The 20018-nt window shown below is 38.9% G+C and overlaps 1 protein-coding gene across 2 annotated transcripts in view; it reads left to right on the top strand.

Moving 5' to 3' along the window:
• The first annotated feature begins 5614 nt into the window (after positions 1–5614).
• The window catches only part of SESTD1 (SEC14 and spectrin domain containing 1), a 101773-nt gene continuing 87369 nt past the window's right edge, over positions 5615–20018 (top strand). Inside the window, exon 1 of one of the 2 annotated variants that reach the window (XM_012785838.3) lies at positions 5615–6059. The gene's annotated coding sequence lies outside the window, so the exon portion shown is untranslated. Of the gene's footprint in view, positions 6060–6337; positions 6431–20018 lie in introns of those variants that run through there. The other variant, XM_012785839.3, reaches the window with a different exon arrangement.

The following is a 20018-nucleotide window of genomic DNA, read 5'->3' as shown; positions in this document are numbered from 1 at the left end:
TTTTAAAAAAATACTAGATTTTTTTTAACTGCCTCAGTGAAAGAGAGAAATTTTGATCAGGGAATAAAATGTCAAATCAGTCAGAACTGATAAATTGGGTACTCAGAGTAATTTCTTCATAAAATTATTAAATATTTTTCTTAAGATTCAATAATATATTAAATGTACATTATTAAAATGAATGCTATATAACTTACTATTTTAAAATATACTTTGATAATTTCCAAAAAATGTTTTTGAAATGTTAAAGAAATAGTCCCAAATTTCCATTTTTGTTTTGCCCATAAGGGTACCACCATGAGTTACAGGATTAAGAATACCAGTCCGGTGGTGCAGTTTTGGCACCACTATCTCATAGCTTTGTGACTTTGGTATGTTAGGCAATTTTGGTTGTAAGATATAGAAACTCAACCATGTTATCTCAGGGAATAGGGTGTCAGAGTTTGGTTTTTGTTCATTTGGTTGGTAAAGAATACTAATGGAAATTAGAAAAACTGAAATCTCAGCCATGATATCATGCTTCCTATGAACAACAGAAAATTTGAACAACCAAGGAGCCTAGCAGTAGAGGAATGCAAGCTGCACTGGGCTTTCTGGAACACAGAATTTGAGGGTGCTCAGAATCCAAGATATCAGTGGGAGTTAGCGGTCTTATCCTATTAATAGTTAGTGGAACATTCCTATCATCTGAGATTATTGAGGCACCCATCCACAAAGGTTCTGGTCTAGATCATCTGGGGAAGTGCCTGGCTCATTTTTTTTTTTTTTTTTTTTTTTTTTTTTTTTTTTTTGAGACAGAGTCTTACTTGTTGCCCAGGCTAGAGTGAGTGCCGTGGCGTCAGCCTAGCTCACAGCAACCTCAAACTCCTGGGCTCAAGCAATCCTCCTGCCTCAGCCTCCCGAGTAGCTGGGACTACAGGCATGCGCCACCATGCCCGGCTAATTTTTTTTTTCTATATATATTAGTTGGCCAATTAATTTCTTTCTATTTATAGTAGAGACGAGGTCTCGCTCTTGCTCAGGCTGGTTTCGAACTCCTGACCTTGAGCAATCCGCCCGCCTCGGCCTCCCAGAGTGCTAGGATTACAGGCGTGAGCCACCACGCCCGGCCTCATTTTGTTTTTAAAGAGCTCCCAGCCAGTTTTTGGATGCCCTGCTCTATGTGTTACCTGATTTTACTGCTCCTCTCCTTGGTGTGGGCTTCAGTATCGCCCCACCACTAGCTGGCTCCCTTAGCTTCTATTCTTTATGTCTTTTCTTTTCCACAGGCACACTGCCTCAGATCCTTCAAGCCGTAGCTCGAATGCCACCTTATCAGTGAGGCCTTCCCTGTTCCTGTTACTAAAAATTACACCCCACCTTCTTGGCACTTTTGAGTCCCCTTCTTTGCATTATTTTTATCCAACACTTATTGCCTTCTAATATACTATTTGATTTACGTTTTTGTGTTTATTGTTCATCCCATCCACCATAATGCAAGGTCTATGAGGCAGAATTTTTGTGTATTTTGTCCATATTATATGTCCAGTACCTAAAACAGAGGAGACATGTAATATATACTTATTGAATGAATGAGTGAATGAATGTGTGGATGGATGCTCTCTGCTTAGTCATTGGTTGACATTAACTTCTGCTCACTGGTGATCTACAGGGCTCTTTCTTCCCAGCCACGGCCAGCCTCTGTGCCTCCTTTTGTAGTCAGCTTCCCCAATTGATTGTCTGATTGGATCAGCTTTTGGGGACTGAACTTTTTTTCCCAGGTCATTTTTTTGAATGGTTATGACTTGGCTGTTTATAAGTCAGTGCCCAACCACAGGCCATCAACTGTGATTTAGGGATTACACACAAAGCGTGAAAGAGGACTGCCTGGAGCCATCCCTTCAGCAAGTACTGTGGGAGGGGCAGTTTCTCCAGGAAGGTGACTTTGGTGCTGGGTGAATGTTCAGCAAATTGCCTAACAGTGCTGAGCTCCAGTACAGTGGCAGTAACACCAGCCTGCCTGAGACTGAGCATCTTCAGAGTTTCAAGTGAACAATTGCATGAAATATGCTCATAAAATGTGTTTTCAATATTAATTTATTATAAAAATAAAATGAATATGAGGAGTTATATAATTTTAGATGACAACTAAATGGGCCTAAATATAAAGCCTAAGGGAAGTTGCAGGGGAGAAATTAGGAATTTAGAAACTTGTTGCTTGAAGTGCCTTTTGGATTCTTTTTCCCCCACCCATGAATGTTTTCTAAATGTTACTCTCATTTCACATTGATTTCTAGTTGGCAGGGGGTTCTGCTATGTAACTTCCAAAGTGATATTTAAAGGGAATAAATGCAAAGATCTGCACTAAGTTTCCAAAAACAAATTGCAAAATACAGGTTTAAGGAAATATGGTCTGATAGCTGTATATACGTTAAAGATTTTAAAAAGATTTGGGGGTATTTTTATTTGTTTTCAGTTGGCAATAACATGATATTTATGAGCAGTATGGGATGGTAGAAAATAATGTGATATCAAACATGAATATCATTTTGAAATATCATCATTAGAATGCAGAAAATCATGCTCCTCCACTCCTCTCTTTATACTTGGAATATTGGATTCAGTTCTAGGCACCACATTTTAAGAGGCACTAGAGTATGTTAAGATGAGAGAGTATGGAGGAGATGAATGGGGCATGAATAAAGACAGGTGTGAAAAAGCACATACTGTGATTGTTGACTTCAAATCTTTACAAGCTTGTGAAAGGGGAACAGGGCTGTCCTATACTCCACAAATGTTACCACTAGATTCAGATTCACCAGGCACTTTAATGCTCATTGTAATCATATTTATAATAATTATTTAAGATGCTATTATTTTTCCCTTTTAGAGTTGAACAAACTTATACTTGGAGAGGTTTGGTACTTTTCCAAGGTCACACAGCTAGGAAGTTATAGAACTAGAATTTGACCACACCACTTTGAAGTTTAAGATCAATGGTGTTTCCACCAATACCATTGCTACCTACAAGATTTTTTTTTTTTACAAATTACCACAAATTTTGTGTCTTAAAACAACATGCATTTATTTTTTTATAGTCCTAGAAGTCAGAAGTCCAAAATCAGTTTTAGTGGGTCAAAATCGAGGTGTCAGCAGGGCCATGGTCCCTCTGGAAGCTCTGGAGAGAATCCATTGTCTTGCCTTTTCTAGCTTCTTGAGCTGTATTCTTTATTCCTTGGCAAGGCAAATGGATTCTTCCCTGGAGCTTCTAGAGCTCCCATTCCTTTGTCATCCAAACCAGAAGTATAGCACCTTGTTTCAAATTACCACCTTGCCTCCTTCTTCTATGTGAAATCTTCTTCTCTGTCCTTCTTAATAAGGATATATTATTATATTTGGGGCTTACCAGGATAATCTCCCCAATTCAAGATCCTTAATCATAGCTGCAAAGTCCTTTTTGCCATATAAGGTAACACTCAGAGGTTCCAGAGACAAGGACATGGGTATCTTTGGAGGACATTTAACATTTTTTTTTGTTTATTTCAGCATATTATGGAGTACACGTTTAGGTCACATATATTGCCTTTGCCCCACCCAAGTCAGAGCTTCAAGCATGTCCATCCCCCAGACGGTGCACTGCATCCATTAGGTATGTACAAACCCATCCCTTCTCCCCCCTCCCATCTACCAAATTTATAGGGAGAAACAGTTCAGTTCAACGAAGGGACTAGCAGGATTGTTCAAAGATGAATAACCCTGTGAGGTAGTGAGTGGTTTCTTATCACTTGGAGTTCAAACATATACTGGACAGCAACTTTGCAACGACCCCGTAGTTCCTTCATTTTATATATAGATATAGATAGACATACCACAGAGCTGAAGGAACCCCAGAAGTGAAGCCTAGTGAATTTAAGTGATTGAGCTGAGTTAATTCAGTAGTATTGGAAAATATGGCACCCAGACTTTATTCTGTAAATTTGCAGTCTAGTGTTTTTTCTATTATAGCAATTACCCCTCAGCTAATAATGAGGTCATACAATAGGGTATGGAAAGAGGAAGGGCAGGGATGTTTTGTGAATTACTATTATATAATGGATTGTATGGCATGCTCTTTCTTTATTAGGATAAGCAAAGAATGTGAGTGGTAGTTGGAGAGGGTTTAAAACGATAAGCAGTGAATGCCACATGGTAGAGAAAAGAATAGAACATTGTGGAAGGTTAAGGAAAGCAAGGACTGTGGATATTGTTGAGTTTCCTATTTGTTGGAATGGGTAATGATTTCAACCCTTCAGCAAACAGTTAAAGAGAATCTTCTTTGTGCTGAGCACTGTGCTATGTTCTGGGGAGCCAAAAATGAACTAGATGAAATCCCTATCCTTTCAAGGAAAATGCAATCTAGGAAGAAAAGATCACCATGTAAAGCAGTGGCAAAAAATAATGTACTAAGAATTATCATAGAGAATACTGGAGATGAAAGATTCTATGAAAGCAGAGAGGAAAGAATATTTAGTTGAGTGTAAGTGTGTAGGGGTGAGGATGTTGGTTTGGTGAAAGAAAGGAGGGATGTCAGGAAAGATTCCAAGGGGATGTGATTTACTATTGTTATTATCTTGAAGGATAGTAGGAGTTCACCTGGTTAAATGAGATTTCAGATGGGGAGAACTACAAAAGCAGAGATAGAGCCTGTTAAATCTGTGTGTGATATGGGGCTATGTTAGGAGTTGTAGCTGGTGCAGAAGAGGTCGAGGGATCAGATTATAAACCGCCGTGTATGAGTTTGAACTCAATTCAACCAGCTGGAGAGCCTCTGATGGATTTTAAAGAGAGATGTGTCATGCTTGGCTCTGTGTTTTGGGGGCATTCTCTGGTAGTTCTATGGAACTGAAGCAGAAGTGAAATTAGAAAGGCTTGACCTAAAGAGTGGCAAAGAAGCTGAAGTGGTGCAGATGGACCGTTAGGCACAGATTTCAGAGGAAGAATTCATACATGAGATTTTAAGTCAGAGTGCATTAGTAGAGACAAATTTGGTTCCCTACTGGTTGGAATAGCAAGATTTTATCAATGGAATTAAGTGATACTGAAGTGAGCGCTGAGTGAGTAACATGGAAGTCCTGGGATTGGAACCACATGGCCACCGTGATCTTGTGTGGATTCGCTGATGACTCTTTGGAACTGAATTCAGGAAATGACATAAAAATGATTTGCGCAATAAAATGAGAAGAATCAGGAGTCTGAAGTCAGTACATTTGAAGAAAAACAGATACAGATAGGGAAGTAGCCAGTATCAAGAGAGCGCCATTTGCGGATTAATTTTGCACTGTCCAATGGAAAGATCCTCAAAGCAAAACAAATGTTCTGGATCCAGTCCTCTCCCACGGCAACCCTTTCCCCTTCATCCTTCAACCACACCACAGAACTCCCTCCTGGCATCTCCTGGCAGTGGGTACTTGGGAGCAAAGGAATCCTGACAAACCAAGGATGAGAATGTTAGAATGCTGAAGATCTTGGAGACCTTGTACTCGAACCTACGTACTTCAGGATGAGGCCACAGGAAACAATTAACTTGCCAAGGTGTCAAGTAGCGGGCCCTCCCCCTCAAGCCCAGACTTCCTGACTTCAGGTCCAGGGCTCCTTCCACTACCCCTCACCGTCTCCCCATCGGAGTTTGGAGAGGGGTGGGGACAGCAGGGCCCACCCGGGTGAGTCAGAGTGCCCACTCGCCCAGCCCCCAGCCCGGGTGGGACTCTCCGCCCGCCCGCCCGCCCCCTTCCCGCGCCAGGCCGGGTCCCCGTGCAGCCGTCACCCGGGCGCGCGCGGGGTCGCGCGGACGCGGGTCGGGCAGCGGGTGCCGAGAGGTCGCCGGGCCACCCGCGCCGCCGCCCCCCGCCTGACGCACGGAGGGGCTGGGACGCGATTTGCCGCGAGTGACTGGAAGCCGCCGTTGCCGGGGCCCGCTCCGCCCCCAGCCCGCCTTCCTCCCGCCTCGCCCTCCGCCTCCGCCCGCACCTCGCTAGCGTCCCCGTGTCCTCCCCAACGCCCCGGAGCCGCCGGCCGCGAGCGCCAGCGCCAGGGACAGCCAGGTGAGCGTGGCCGCCGCGCGGCCCGGGCGTCCGGGCGGGAGCAGCGCGCAGGCCGCGGCCGGGTGGCCAGCGCGGGCCGGCGGAGGCGGTGGCGGCGTCGGCGGCGGGCCGGGCTTTCTTCCCCCGCGCGGGCCGCGGGGCGGCCGGGCTGCGCGGTGAGGGAGGGGCGCCCCGCCTCGCCGTCCCGGTCGCCCCCGCCTCGCACCCCCGCCACCGCAGACAAAGCGCCCGAGGTGAGAGCCCCGCGGGCCGCCCCTGCCTCCGCGCCGCCTGCCGGGTGCGGCCGCGGCCCGCGGAGCCGGCCCCGCGCCTCTCCCCTCCTGAGCGCCCTTGTTCGTTTCTGGGTGAAAGGGACCCGCATCGTGCAACAGGTTTGGGGGTTAATCCTTTTTTTCTGGCGGGTTTCGTTCTCCTGGCGTGCAGGGACCAGATGTGGCGCTCGGCACTGGGGCGAGTCCCGGTGTCCAGCGCCTGCGGCTGGCTCCTTTGTGTGACCGGTGACCAGCCCTGCCCGGTGGGTGGGGGACAGGGGCTTGGGCCCCCGGGCTGTGCTGCAGAAGCTCCTGGACACCTCTCTTATGGCGTGGGTCTTGGCTTCCCCAGGCCTGCAGGAGGTTAACATCCCTCCAGCCTTTGGAGGAGCCACAAAGAGGAGGGGGAGAGCGGGTTGGCCAGGGTATTTATTTATTTTGAAAAAGAATCATATATACATTTATTTATTTATTTATTTGTATATCTTAAGTAGACATACATTAGAAAACGGGCTCAGTCTCACCAGCTCTTGAGGGGATGGGTGGGATTTCGCCCTGGGATGCATGGTTTGGACCTGCCGGTGCTGTTAACAGCCCCTGTGGTTCTCTTGGTGCTTTGACATCTTTCTCTCATACACAGGCATCACTGGAGAAGTTGCGAGTGCTGTTAAGGGAGTCACTAGATAGCAGCTGTTTGACAGGTCATCGCTTTCTTCACATTTTTGTCTATGTCAGACATACCCACCATGCATCTCAGCATAGCTTGACAAGCCCTCAAATTAAAATTGCCACTCAAAATACCCCCATGTTTGCATATCCTTAATTCATGTATATTTCTTTTCTTTTTTTGACTTGCTAAATCTTATTTTGTTAGTGTGGGAAATTTTTTCCCCGAGGAAGAATACATAATAAAGTACAGTTTATCTTTGTTTACATACCTTGGGTCATGCCAGTACCTAGCTGGTTTCATTGGTATGTTATTTTGGTGTAACAATACTAAATAGAAGGAAGATATCTTCCTTTTGCATTGAGCAATAAAATACTTCTTTGTTCTACAACCAGGAAGCCTTTATACATAATAGTTTTTGTGGGCAAAAGTTGGTGACTGTCTTTACCCCATGACAAAATACATGAGAAAATCCCCAAAGGGCCTAGGAAGCATTGCACAACTCTATAGATTGTTTTTATATTTCAAATTCCAGGAAATCTTTTTGTTGAATATTTATGCAAACATTCTAGACTAAATTTAACCTTAATAATTGGGCCTACTCTAATAACTTCCCCAACATTAGAAAAATGAATTGATTGCATGTAAAGAGTTTACCAAATGTTTCAGTCCCTGAAAGAAATAATTGATGAAAAAGACTAGATGCTAATGATGGACTAGATATCTGACAGCAGAATGCAGCTCATAGAAAGTGGTAAAGAGAGGTCACCACGTTTCATTTAATTGGGTTTTAGTTGATTGGTGAGCATTTAATGAGATTTTAAACAGGTAATCTTACTAATGACATATCTGAAAATAAAATATCCACTAATTTATAAAAGCATACCACATTTTGATTTTTTTTAAAATGTACTTTATCAGGACTCTGTAAACTGTTTCTACTTCCTAAAAACAAACTTGGTTTTAATGACAGTTCTTTTGAAGAAATGAAATTAATCCAGATTAATCTGATTTGTAGAAAGTTTCTCTGGCATAATAGTTTTACTTCACTGAAAATACCGTTCATCGGTGTAACATCTAACTTCAAAGATCTTTTAATGCTATTAAAAGCAAACAGGAGCAATCTCTGGAGAAAAGTAGGATATTTACTAATAAAAAATAGCAGAAATGTAAGTTTCTATAATAGTTTTCTTTGAGAGATAATTTATATGCCATAGAATCACTCTTTTAAAGTGTACAATTTGCTGGTTTTAGTATAATCACAAGATTGTGCAAACTAATTTCCACAATTCAAGAACATTCACTGATTCAAGAACATTCACTAATTCAAGAACATTTTCATCACCCTAAAAAGAAATTCATACCCTGTAGTTGTCACTGCTGTTCCCCCCTCCCCTGTACTTGATAACCACTAATCTGCTTTCTTTCTCTGGATTTGCCTATGCTGGACGTTTCATATAAACGGAATTATACAATATAGGGCCCTTTGTGTCTTTCACGTAGCGTAATGTTTTCTGGGTTTGTTGATACTACACCATGCACCAGTACTTCATTCTTTTTTATGGCAGAATGATATTTCATTATACGACTGCCACATTTTGTTTATCTGCTGGGCATCTGAGTGGTTTCCACTGTTCGGCTATTATAAATAATGCTGCTGTGGGCACTCATTTACAAGTTTCTGTATGGACATATGCTTTTAGTTCTCTTGGATATATATATATATATATATATATATATATATATATATATATATGCGCTAGGTGTGGAATTGCTGGGTCATATGGTAACTCACTTTAACTTCTTCAGGAACTGCTAAACTGTTTTCCATACCTGCTGCACCATCTTTACATCCCCACTAGCAATGTATGCAGGTTCCATTTTCTCCAGATCCTTGCCAACACTTGTTAACGTTTGTCTTTTTGATGATGGGCCATCCTTGTGGCTGTGAAGTGGTATTTATTAATGATTGTGGTTTTCATTTGTATTTTATCTTTTCATGTTCCTAATTGGCCGTTTGTATATCTTCTTTGGGGAAACCTCTTTGATTTATAATACTTTTTTTTAAGTTTGTGTTTTTTACATATGCATTTTTTTTTTCATTTAATCTTTTAAATAATCCTGTAAGGTAGGTTTATCCCTGTTTTATTTCTAGGGAACTAAGATGTAAATGAGTTAAATAATTTGCTGTTTTTTAACCCTGCAGTTAGTAAGAGGCAGGGTCTGAATGTAAATGCAGGTCTTCTGACTACTTCCTGCATTCTTTTATTTGATGAAGCATATGCAAGTTAAATTGTGTTTGTGAATTTGCTTGGCTAATCAGTGACAAAGTGGGAAAAATAAATAAAAAATCAAATGAAACAATATCAAAAAAGCAGGTGTGTGGCCACACTGCCTTATATTCACCAGATTTTATTATGGTTTTTTTCAAATAAACTCTGTTTTCTCCTACCCTAATAAGGTAGGTCTGATTTCCATATTTCCAGTGGAGAAACAGAGTCAGCGTGATTAAATCTTGTAACAGTGTCTCAGCAGCATAGCTGATCCTAGAACCCCTGTTCACTCAGACACACATTGCACTTTCTATTCCCCTAAAACTTCCATGTTCTCTATTTTCCCACTAATTTATTCCCTCTAATGGTAAAATAATTGAATTGTTTCACATTTTACATAAATGTTAAGATTTTTCTGGGCTATAAACTGAAATTAACTTTTATTTTTGAAGAGGGCAACTGGCCAGTTTCACTTTGAAGTATAGGATTACTAAGGTACTTATTTCATTTTTTTTATATTACTTTATATCAGACATATCATGTCTGCAAAATTCTCACCTCCTTAGAGGTTACGTAGGAGCTATATGTTATTTATTCATCTTTGCATGTCCATTGTCCAACATGTGCCTAACACATAGCAGGGACTCTTTTGTTGAATGAAAGAATACAAATGCATTTTTTTAATTAAAAAAGTTATCTGCTATTCTTTTTTATAATAAAGCAATACAAATTCCAGAAAAAGAAAAATATCTCTTATCTCTGGCATGACCTAAAAAATAATAAATGATAAAAATTAGAATTTGACTTAAAACTAAACACTGTAGCATATAGAAGGAAGTGACTGTTGTGATAGGCTCTAAGTACCTGGACTGGCACATGTTTGTTTTTAAGTACTTAGCTCAGTACCCATACATCATAGTTGTACCACAATTGTTTGTTGGGTGAATGAATGACCAGTGAGTGAATAAAAGAATTAGTTTTTGCTATGACAAGCAGAGGAGACACAGAAAAGGAATATTTACATATTTTAATTGTCAAACATGATATGCATTAATTTTTATGATTCAAATAAAATTTTAAAATTCAGATAATATGTGAGTATATAGAATAAAGGCTTAAAATCTCCCTTCACTTCTTGTTACCTTCCCCTTATCCATCTCTAAGGCCACTGTTGTTTCAGTTAACCACTGTTAACAGTTTGAGGTTTATATTTCCAAACCTGTATCTTATACAGGTTGCACTTATATGTGTATGTAGGTAACAAATAGACATTTACATATCCTACCATACATATATATCTTTGTATTCACAATGGTTTTTCTTTTACAAATGGGATCATACTAAACATATCCCTTTGTTTTTCACTTAAATACATTAAGACTTTTGCATCTGTCATTCACAAGGGATAAACATAATATTTATGTTTCCTTTTAAGTTTGCAATCCCAGCCTGGTTTTGGTGTCAAGATTAAGCCAGCCTCCAAGGATGAATGGGAAACTTTCCACTATTTTCTGTGCTCTGGAACAGTTTAAAATAGTCTGCCCTGTAAACGTTTACTAGAAATCACCTGACAACTGTGGAGGAGGGAGGAGATCTGACCTTTCTCATTTTTCCTGTTTTTATTGTTCTGTCAAGTTTCAGCACTTGTTTTCTATTACCTTTTATGAGTAAGCTGATGAAGGTAAATGATTAAATGAATCAGTGTCTGCAGGAATGTGTGGGCTTTTCTTAGACTCATGGTGAATTCCTCTACTTCTGTTCACTAGTTGTATAACCTTTGTCAAGTTCACTTACCTCCTTCAAAGTTCTGTTTTCTCACCTGTAAAATGGCAATAATGTCCACTTCATAGGAATCTTGAAGCTATTGAGTGAGATGTGAGCTTATGTAGGAAAAGGCTCAGTAGTTGCATCTAATAAAAATGAAAAAAATTATAATAATAAACTGTGACATGCTATACAAATGTAAATTTTTTTACTGTAGTTAATATAATTATGTTTTAGCCTAATAGGAACAAATTTAAGGAGCTAGGATGGTGGAGCTAGGGACGGTTTCCACTAATAAATTGGAAGGCTCTATAAAAATTCCTAGGCCATTTAGAATTTAATTCTGATAGACAATGATTTCTAAATGCCCATACTCTTTTTGAGGCAGGATAGTAGGGGGAAGTAGTGGAGTAAACAGACTTGGATTAATCTTGCCTGATCACTTTTTAGCCAGTGACTTTGGACAAGTTAATCTCTCTCAGTAAAATGGGATAACAACACTTTCTTTATAGAGTAGTTATGAGGAAAGAGATTAATATGGTGCCTGGCATGGAATGAGTGTCCAATAGTGACAAACCTAAGATGTTGGGCTCTGCTATTTTAAGGCTGCTTTGTAGTGGAAAGAACATTAAGCCCTAAGTTAGAGTTTTAGTCTGTACTATATATATTTGTTGGCCTCTGGCCTTGGACAAGTCACCTAATATTCACATCCTTGTTTCCTCACCTATATAGCAAAAGAGCAAGAGAACTAACACTTATGGAAGATCTATTTTATATGCATTTAATAGGCAGTTTACAAACCTTATCTCATTTAATCCTCCCAGATATCCTGTCAGATAGAGATGATTGTCATTTCCCTCTTTAATAGATGAAGAAACAAAGATGTAGGCTTGAGTGGACCCCCTCAGTCCTGGCTATGTTATTTCACTCATTACAACTATCCCCTTCGGAGAATGATAGAGCATGCCCCTACATAGGACCAACATCAAATGAGGAGCCTACTGTAAATTAAAATACTAAGTGTATAAATCAACTAAAGCAGTGTAGGATGAGACTACTTACTTATTAATGATTTCCATCAATAACATACAAATAGAGGATTGTTAATGTGTTCTAATGCCTATGTTTAAGAGTAGTAATTTAAGTTAATACTTTGTGTTCTCATAATTGCTTTACCTAAATAATTTATTACTTAGTCCTCCCAGTATTGCATTCCCAGTTTGATCAGATAAAGGGGAGGGGATTAGTAATGGTCATAAAGGGGAATATAAGCTTGTTTGATAGTGGTGTGTTTGTGTTTAAGAGTTGGGAAGTATGATTCTCTGGCAGTTTGACATTTGCAGAAACTGCAGATTCTTGGAAAGCAGAGAAAAATCTGCATTATAATTCATTGTCTTCTAGTGGACTTGCAGTGAGTCATTTAGAAAATGGACCTGCCTTTGTCAGCTGGTTTGTAAAAAGCTATTGATTATATTCTTGAAAGATAGTAATATCGTCTTTCCTTTAATAGGGGAAAGGTTTTGCTTATGTGTTCCATTTTATTTGATCAGATTCAGTGATATTGATTTAGTATTTTTGCAAGCTTTGTGCTAGGGATATGCAAAACAAAAAATGCTGTTGGGAGATCACAAAATTAAATTGTGATACAGTAATAGTATAGAAAGTTCAGGAATTCTATCTATTGGGGCTTCAGTTAGCATATTTGTTTAGTAAGAGTGGGAATTCCTATGTTTAGGTTAGAGAATTTTTTTTATCCCAAGAGGCTTGAGTTGCACTTTGTAAATTCTCACTGACAATGAATACTTCTTTTTTGCAGACTACAAAACACCTTGGAGCTATATGTAAGAATTAGAAGGCATAGTTCTTGTCTTCAAAGAGTTTATGATCTAGTTAGGGAGACAATGAGGAAGCCAAGTAAAAGGACAGAAAGCTCTTGAAGCTTGTGCCTGCTCTTTGTCAAATCAATTTTGCTACATTGGGCTTTGGTAAAGTGCCATAGGTTTCTCCTGGGGAATAGTATCAGAAACAACCTTACCCTTTGAGTTGTGTAACTTGTATATTTCAGTCATTCTGTAGGGGTTCTCTTTGCTTTATAAAAATTGCTGTTTGGTCTAAGTACCAAGAATAGTTCCCTTTCTCAGTACTTTTATGTTTATCCAGGACTGCCTGGATTTTCCTTTTTGTGTTGGCTACTAGGAAGCCAGAGCTAGATTTGTGGCCCACCCCAGAATAGGCAAATAGATTTTGTGTTATATACAATTTTCACCTTTTTCTTGACACTATTTTTGGTTCTTTATTCTTTGCTTTTATCTTTAATTTATTAACTTTTTGTAGTTTATTCTTGTGTCTTTAATCCTCTTCAAAACAAAATGGGATTATATATATATACACACACACACATATATACATACACAGATGTATCTTAAAGATATTGCCAGTTCTGTTCCAGAGTATCACAATAAAGCAAAATTTTGTGTTTTTTTATTTTTTTTTTTAGAGACAGAGTCTCACTCTGTCACCCAGGTTGGAGTACAGTGGCACAATCATAGCTCACTGTAACTTCAGACTCCTGGGCTCCAGTGATCTTCCCACCTCACCCTCCTTGAGTAGCTGTGATTATAGGTGTACACCACTAATGCCTGGCTGATGTCTGGTTTTTTTTTTAGAAATGGGGTGTTACTATGTTGCCCAGGCTGGTCTTGAATTCCTGGCTTCAAGTGATTCTCCCATTTCAGCCTTCCAGAGTGCTGGCTTATAGGTGTGAGCCACTGTGTCTGGCCATAAAGCAAATATTAAAATAAAGCAAGTCACAAAAATTTTTGGTTTTCCAGTGCTTATCAAAGTTATGCTTACCCTATTAGTCTAGTAGGTGTGCAATAGCATTATGTCTAAATATATAATATATAATTTACCTTAATTAAAAAATACCTTTATTGCTAAAAAATACTGTCAATCAACTGAGAATAAGCAATGATGTAATCTTTTTGTTCGTGGAGGGTCTTTCCTCGGTTTGCTAAAATTTGGGCTGGGTGACAATTTCTTAAAATAAGACAACAATGAAGTTTATGGCATTGATGACTTCCTTTCATGAAAGATTTCTCTGTAGCATAAGTTCCTGTTTGATATTAATAGTATTTGAGCCACAGTAGAACGTCTTTCAAAATTGGAATCAATTCTCTCAAACCCTGCTGCTCCTTTATCAACCAAGTCTGTGTAATATTCTAAATCCTTTGTTGTCATTTCAACAGTGTTCACAGGATGTTCACCAGGATTAGATTCCATTTCAAGAAACCACTTTCTTTGCTCATCCATAAAAAGCAACTCCTCATCTGTTCAAGTTTGATCATGAGATTGCAGCAATTCAGTCACATCTTCAGGCTCCCCTTCTAATTCTAGTCTTCTTATTTCTACCACATCTGCAGTTACTTCCTCCACTAAAGTTTGAACCCCTTAAAGTTATTCATAAAAGTTAGATCAACTTCTCCCAAACTCCTGTTCATTTTGATATTTTGACCTCCCATGAATCAAGAATGTTCTTAATGGCAACTAGAATGGTAAAACCTTTCTAGAAGGTTTTCAATTTACTTTGCCCAGATCTATCAGAATAATCACTGTCTATGGCAGCTGTAGCCTTATGAAATGAATTTCTTAAAAAATAAGATTTGAATTACTCCTTGATCCAGGGGCTACAGAATGGGTATTATGTTAGCAGGGGTGAAGGCAACATTAATTTGCTTGTACATTACCATCAGAGCTCTTGGGTGACCAGGCACATTGCCAGTGAGCAGTAATATTTTGAAAAGAATCTTATTTCTGAGCAGTAAGTCTCAATAGTAGGCTTAAAATATTCCATAAACCATGTTGTAAAGAGATGTGCTGTCATCCAGGCTTTGTTGTGCCATTTAGAGAGTACAGGTGGAGTAGATTTTGTATAATTTTTTTTTTTTTTTGAGTCAGGGTTTCATTCTGTCACCCAGACCGGAGTGTAGTGGCACTATCAGCAATCATAGCTCATAGCAACCTCCAACTCTTAGGCTCAAGGGATCCTCCTGCATCAGCCTCCCAAGGTAGCTAGTACTACAGGTGTGTAATGCCATACCTGGCTAATTTTTTTAAAAAAAAATTTCTAGCGATGGGGTCTCACAGTGTTGCCCAAGCTGGTCTCAAACTCCTGGCCTCAGCATTCCTCTTGCCTCAGCCTCCCAAAGTGCTGGGATTACAGGCATAAGCCACTGCACCCAGCCAATTTTCAGCATACTTCTTAAGGGCCCTAGGATTTTCAGAATGGCCAATGAGCATTGGCTTCAACTTAAAGTCACCAGCTGCATTAGCTCCTAACAAGAGAGTCAGCCTGTCCTTTGAAACTTTGAAGCCACTAACCTTCTCTCTAGCTATGAAAGTCCTAGATGGCATCTTCTTTCAATAAAAGGCTGTTTCATCTACATTGAAAATCTGTTGTTTAGTGTAACTGTCTTCTGCAGTGATCTTAGCTAGATCTTCTGGATGACTTGCTGCAGCTTCTACATTAGCACTTCCTGCTTCATCTTGCACTTTTATGTTCTGGAGACGGCTTCTTTCCTTAAACCTCATGAAGCAACTCTTCTAGCTTCAAACTTTCTTTTACAGCGTCCTCACCTCTCTCAGTCTTCATAGAAATTGAAGAGAGTTGGTTCTTGCTGTGGATTAGGTTTTCGCTTAAGGGAAGGTTGTGACTGATTTCATCTTCTATCCAGAGCACTAAAACTTTCACTTTATCAGCTGTTTTGCCTTATTATCATTTGTGTGTTTATTGGAGTAGCACTTTTCATTTCCTTCAAGAACATTTCCTTTGCATTCACAAGTTGTCTGGTGCAAGAGGCCTAGCTTCGGCCTGTCTTGGCTTTTGACTTGCCTTCCTCACTAAGCTTACTCATTTCTAGCTTTTGATTTACAAAAGAACATGTGACTCTTCCTTTTACTTGAACACTTAGAGGCCATTGTAAGGTTATTAATTGGCCTAATTTCAGTATTATTGTGTTGTGTCTCGAAAAATAGGGAGACCTGAGAAAAGAGAGAGAGACAGGGGAAGGTCCGGTCAGTAGAGCAGTCAGAACACGTACAATTATCAGTTAAGTTGCTGTCTTCTATGGGTGTGGCTTGTGGCACCCCCAAACATTACAGTGGTACAATGGTAACATCAAAGATCACTGATCACAGTTCACCATAACAGGTATAATAATTATGAAAAATTTTGAAATATTGTGAGAATTACTAAAAATTGACAGACATGAAGTGAACGCATGCTATCGGGAAAATGAGCCAATAGACTTGCTCGATGCAGGGTTGCCACAAACCTTCAATTTGTAAAAAATGCATTATCTGCAGGGTTCAATAAAGCAAAGTGCAATAAAATGAAGTATGCCTGTAACTATGCATGAAATCCACAGAGAAATATATCAATGTAAACAGATTAATATGGTAATGACCAGATATGGCAAATAAGTTTTATTTTACAGGCCAATTTTGATTGATAAGGGTGAAGGCCTAGAACACTGCTTTGAGAAGTAGTTGGAGGCAGCATCTGGATTTAGTGGGAATGGATACTGTGATTATGGAGCGTGGGTAGGAGTAATGATGGCATGAGTGCCTGTATTTGCTGTCCCTAGTATACATAAAATATATAGGATGCTAAATAGCACAGTAGGTGGGTGGCTTTACGTTTAGAGCTAGGTTTTTCAGGGAGAGATGTGGATTTGAGGAAAAAGCTGGTGAATTGTTGGGATTGGCAATCAGATTGGTTCAGCTAGAGTCAAATGTCTGTAGTGCGTTAGGGAGAAATGAGGTTGGTAGAAAAATTGAGGAAGTGGGGGTATGGGGTGCCTTAATGGATAAAAGGAGGAGATTAGATTATTCTTTTTTATCTCCTAAAATTTTTTTTTCTAATTAATGTGTTATTTCCTGTGTTATTTCCACAGTTGGTTTCTTAGTTTAGGTCCTGGTCATGCTTTTTTTATTTTTAAAGTTACTTATTTTCTGAATAAGTAATACATTCATGTATTTCAAAATTTAAAAGGTAGAGCACACATAAAAAGTTTTCCGTTTATTCCTGTTCCTTAGCCAGTTAGTTTTCTTTTCCACAAAGTCAATCAGTGTCATCAGATCCTTAATGTATTTTTCCAGAAACGTTTTATGTATACTTAAGTGCTTTCCCATCCTTTTTACACAAATGATACTTCTCTACCTATGCACATATTGCTTCTTCAACACCACACACACTGTTCTGCACCTTACCTTTTTACTTTTTGGAGATTCTTTTTTCATATCAATGCATAAAGAGTTTTCTTTTTTTCTTTTCTTTAGATATATTTTTTATTTCAGAATAATTTTAGATTTTCAGAAAAGTTGCAAAAATAATGCAGAGTTACTATATACACCTCACCCAATTTAGGTTTTACCCTAACATCTTACTGTGGTGCATTTGTCAAAACTAAGAAACCAAAATTGGTATGAGATGTTAACCCAAGTTCTGACTTTATTTGGATATCACCGGTTTTTCCATTAATGTCCTTTTTCTGTTCCAGGATCCCATCCAGAATGCTGGATTGTTGGCATCTCTGGCCTCCTGACAGCTTCTCAGTGTTGTTTTTTATAATCTTGCCTGTTTTAAGGAATATTGGTCATATATTTTATAGACTGTCTCTCGATTTGATTTTGTCTGATGTTTTTCTCATAATTACAGGGTTATGGATGTTTGAAAGTAATACCACAAAATTGACATGTCCTTATTATCAACTCACGTGAGGGAGTACCTGATAATTTACATGACATCACTGGTGATGTTAATTTAGGTCTCTTAATTAAGGTAGTGTTTGCTAGGTTCTTCACCATATAGTTACTGTTTTTCCCTTTCTATATTCTATTTCTGGAAGTGAGTCATTAAGTTCAACCCTCCCCCAAAGTGGGAAGGAAAATATAAAGGAACTTTATTTTAAAAAATGTTAATATTCCTTAAGATAGATGTACCATATATGTTATATATCTTATGTAACTATTCTGCTATTGAGGACTATATATATGGTTTAGCATATTGTAGTAGTTAAAAGAAGAGGCTTTGGACCTAGACTACCTGTGTTCACGTCCTGGCCCCACACTAGCACTGTGATCTTGGACTACTTTTACTTGGCTCTTCATTTCTCCATCAATACAATGGAGAGGTTAATAGCACCTACCTCATAGGATTGTTGGCAGCATTAAATCAGAAAATGTGTAAGTGCTTAGAACAGTGTCTGGTACTGTATTAGGTGCAAGATATTTTTGTCATTACAGTAATACTGCAATCAATAACTTTGCATATGCTGTTTCATACACAGTGGCAGTGGGTGGTGAAAAGATGAATTCCTAGAAATGGGATTTTTAGATCAAAGATATTTAAATTTGTAAATTTGATAGCTGTTGCCAAATTTCCTCCATAGAGGTTGTACCATTTTGCATATCCACCAGGAATAAATGAGAAAAATCTTGTTCCTTTCTTCAATGTGTTGTAAACTTTTTTGATCTTTACCAATATATTGGTGTATTTCTTTTATTATGAATTAATTTGAGCATATTTTCATTGATCCATTTGAGAGTTTATATTTTGATACTGCTTGTTATGAAAAAAAAAATTGTGCTTCATCTGGTGGGAAATGATAAAAAATGTTGCTTGGGGGAAATTATTATAGTAACTTGGTAAGGAATAATTTGGACCTAGAAAAAACTAGAAGAGATACTGTCATTGCAGGATGGACAATGTGAGAAATGGGATGCCAGATTGCTGACATCTCTTCTAGTACGACAGCATAGTGTCTTGGAAAGGTTTTTAAAAAAGTTTTAAGAGAAATTACCATGCTGTTATACATTTGCAACCAACAGTGAATGAAGCTTCAGAGGTGGGAGTTGGAAGGAAAGGTTATAGTTACATCAGAGTAAAACTAAAAATTAGTCTGACATATCTTTCATGATATTCATGTCTATTATTTTGCAAAATAATTAGGCATGAAGTAAAAGTAGCTTGCATATATAATTATAATTAACTTAAATATTCAATTTTAGAAGTTTTTCTTCACATTTTGTTTTCCAGTGTATCTAATCATTGCCATTAGTAGTTTTTTTTTCTGATGTCATGTACTGTTTAATGGTCATTATCATTAAATTGCCTTCCTCCCCAAACCACTTTCTACACCCCCCCCCCAAAAAAAAACACCAAAAGTGCTGAATCTTTTTGTCAGTGGGGTGGGAGTGGTAGTGGTGGTAGTCCTTTTCTCTTTTCCTTGTGTTTGAGTTTTATGTTTTGGAGTCTGTGAGGTCAACTTAGTCACCCATGTATTTTATGCCTCCTTTCTCCCCAGACATTCATAGTTATTTAACCCTCATGGGACAGAGGCTAGAAGAACTCTGGGACATGAGCGCAGATTACTGGGGGTTAGAGGGAAACTGGAAATACAAAAATGGTCACCATGCTGAAAGAAGGAAAGGGATATCATACTAAGAGAAAGGAAGTGCAATCTGGATCCTTAGAATTTGAGAATGTTGGGTTCCAATAATTTAGCTTAAAAGAATGATGAGGTAGGGCAAAGGAGAGCTCAAGTAACCTATTAACTTTTTGTACTACTGAGTTCTCCCAGGAATGCTATCAGTACTAAAGCAATTTTTCTGGTGGACTCAGCAAAATAAAAAAACAAGTAAAGCCCCTACTTCCTAAATTAAACCGATTCAACCCAAAAGTTAAAAAATTTCTCCTAGCTACCTTAAAATAAAAAATAAGTTCATTAAAAGACAGTTGAGTCCTTGTTTGATAGGGGAAGGTGGAAGACAGTGGACTTCTGGGATAGGAAATATGAAGGATGCCATAGAGAAATTAGAAGACAAGAGAAAGGGGAGCTTACAGGCACACAGAAGACTAACTGGGTCTTTTTTTTACAATTTTTGCCAGGTCTTGGATTATCTTTACTCATAGACAAATAAAAGCTCTATTCCAGATATTCCC

This window comes from Microcebus murinus, chromosome 8, assembly GCF_040939455.1.
Source record: "Microcebus murinus isolate Inina chromosome 8, M.murinus_Inina_mat1.0, whole genome shotgun sequence".
Taxonomy (NCBI): Eukaryota; Metazoa; Chordata; class Mammalia; order Primates; family Cheirogaleidae; genus Microcebus; species Microcebus murinus.
This window is presented reverse-complemented; position numbering and strand designations above follow the sequence as displayed.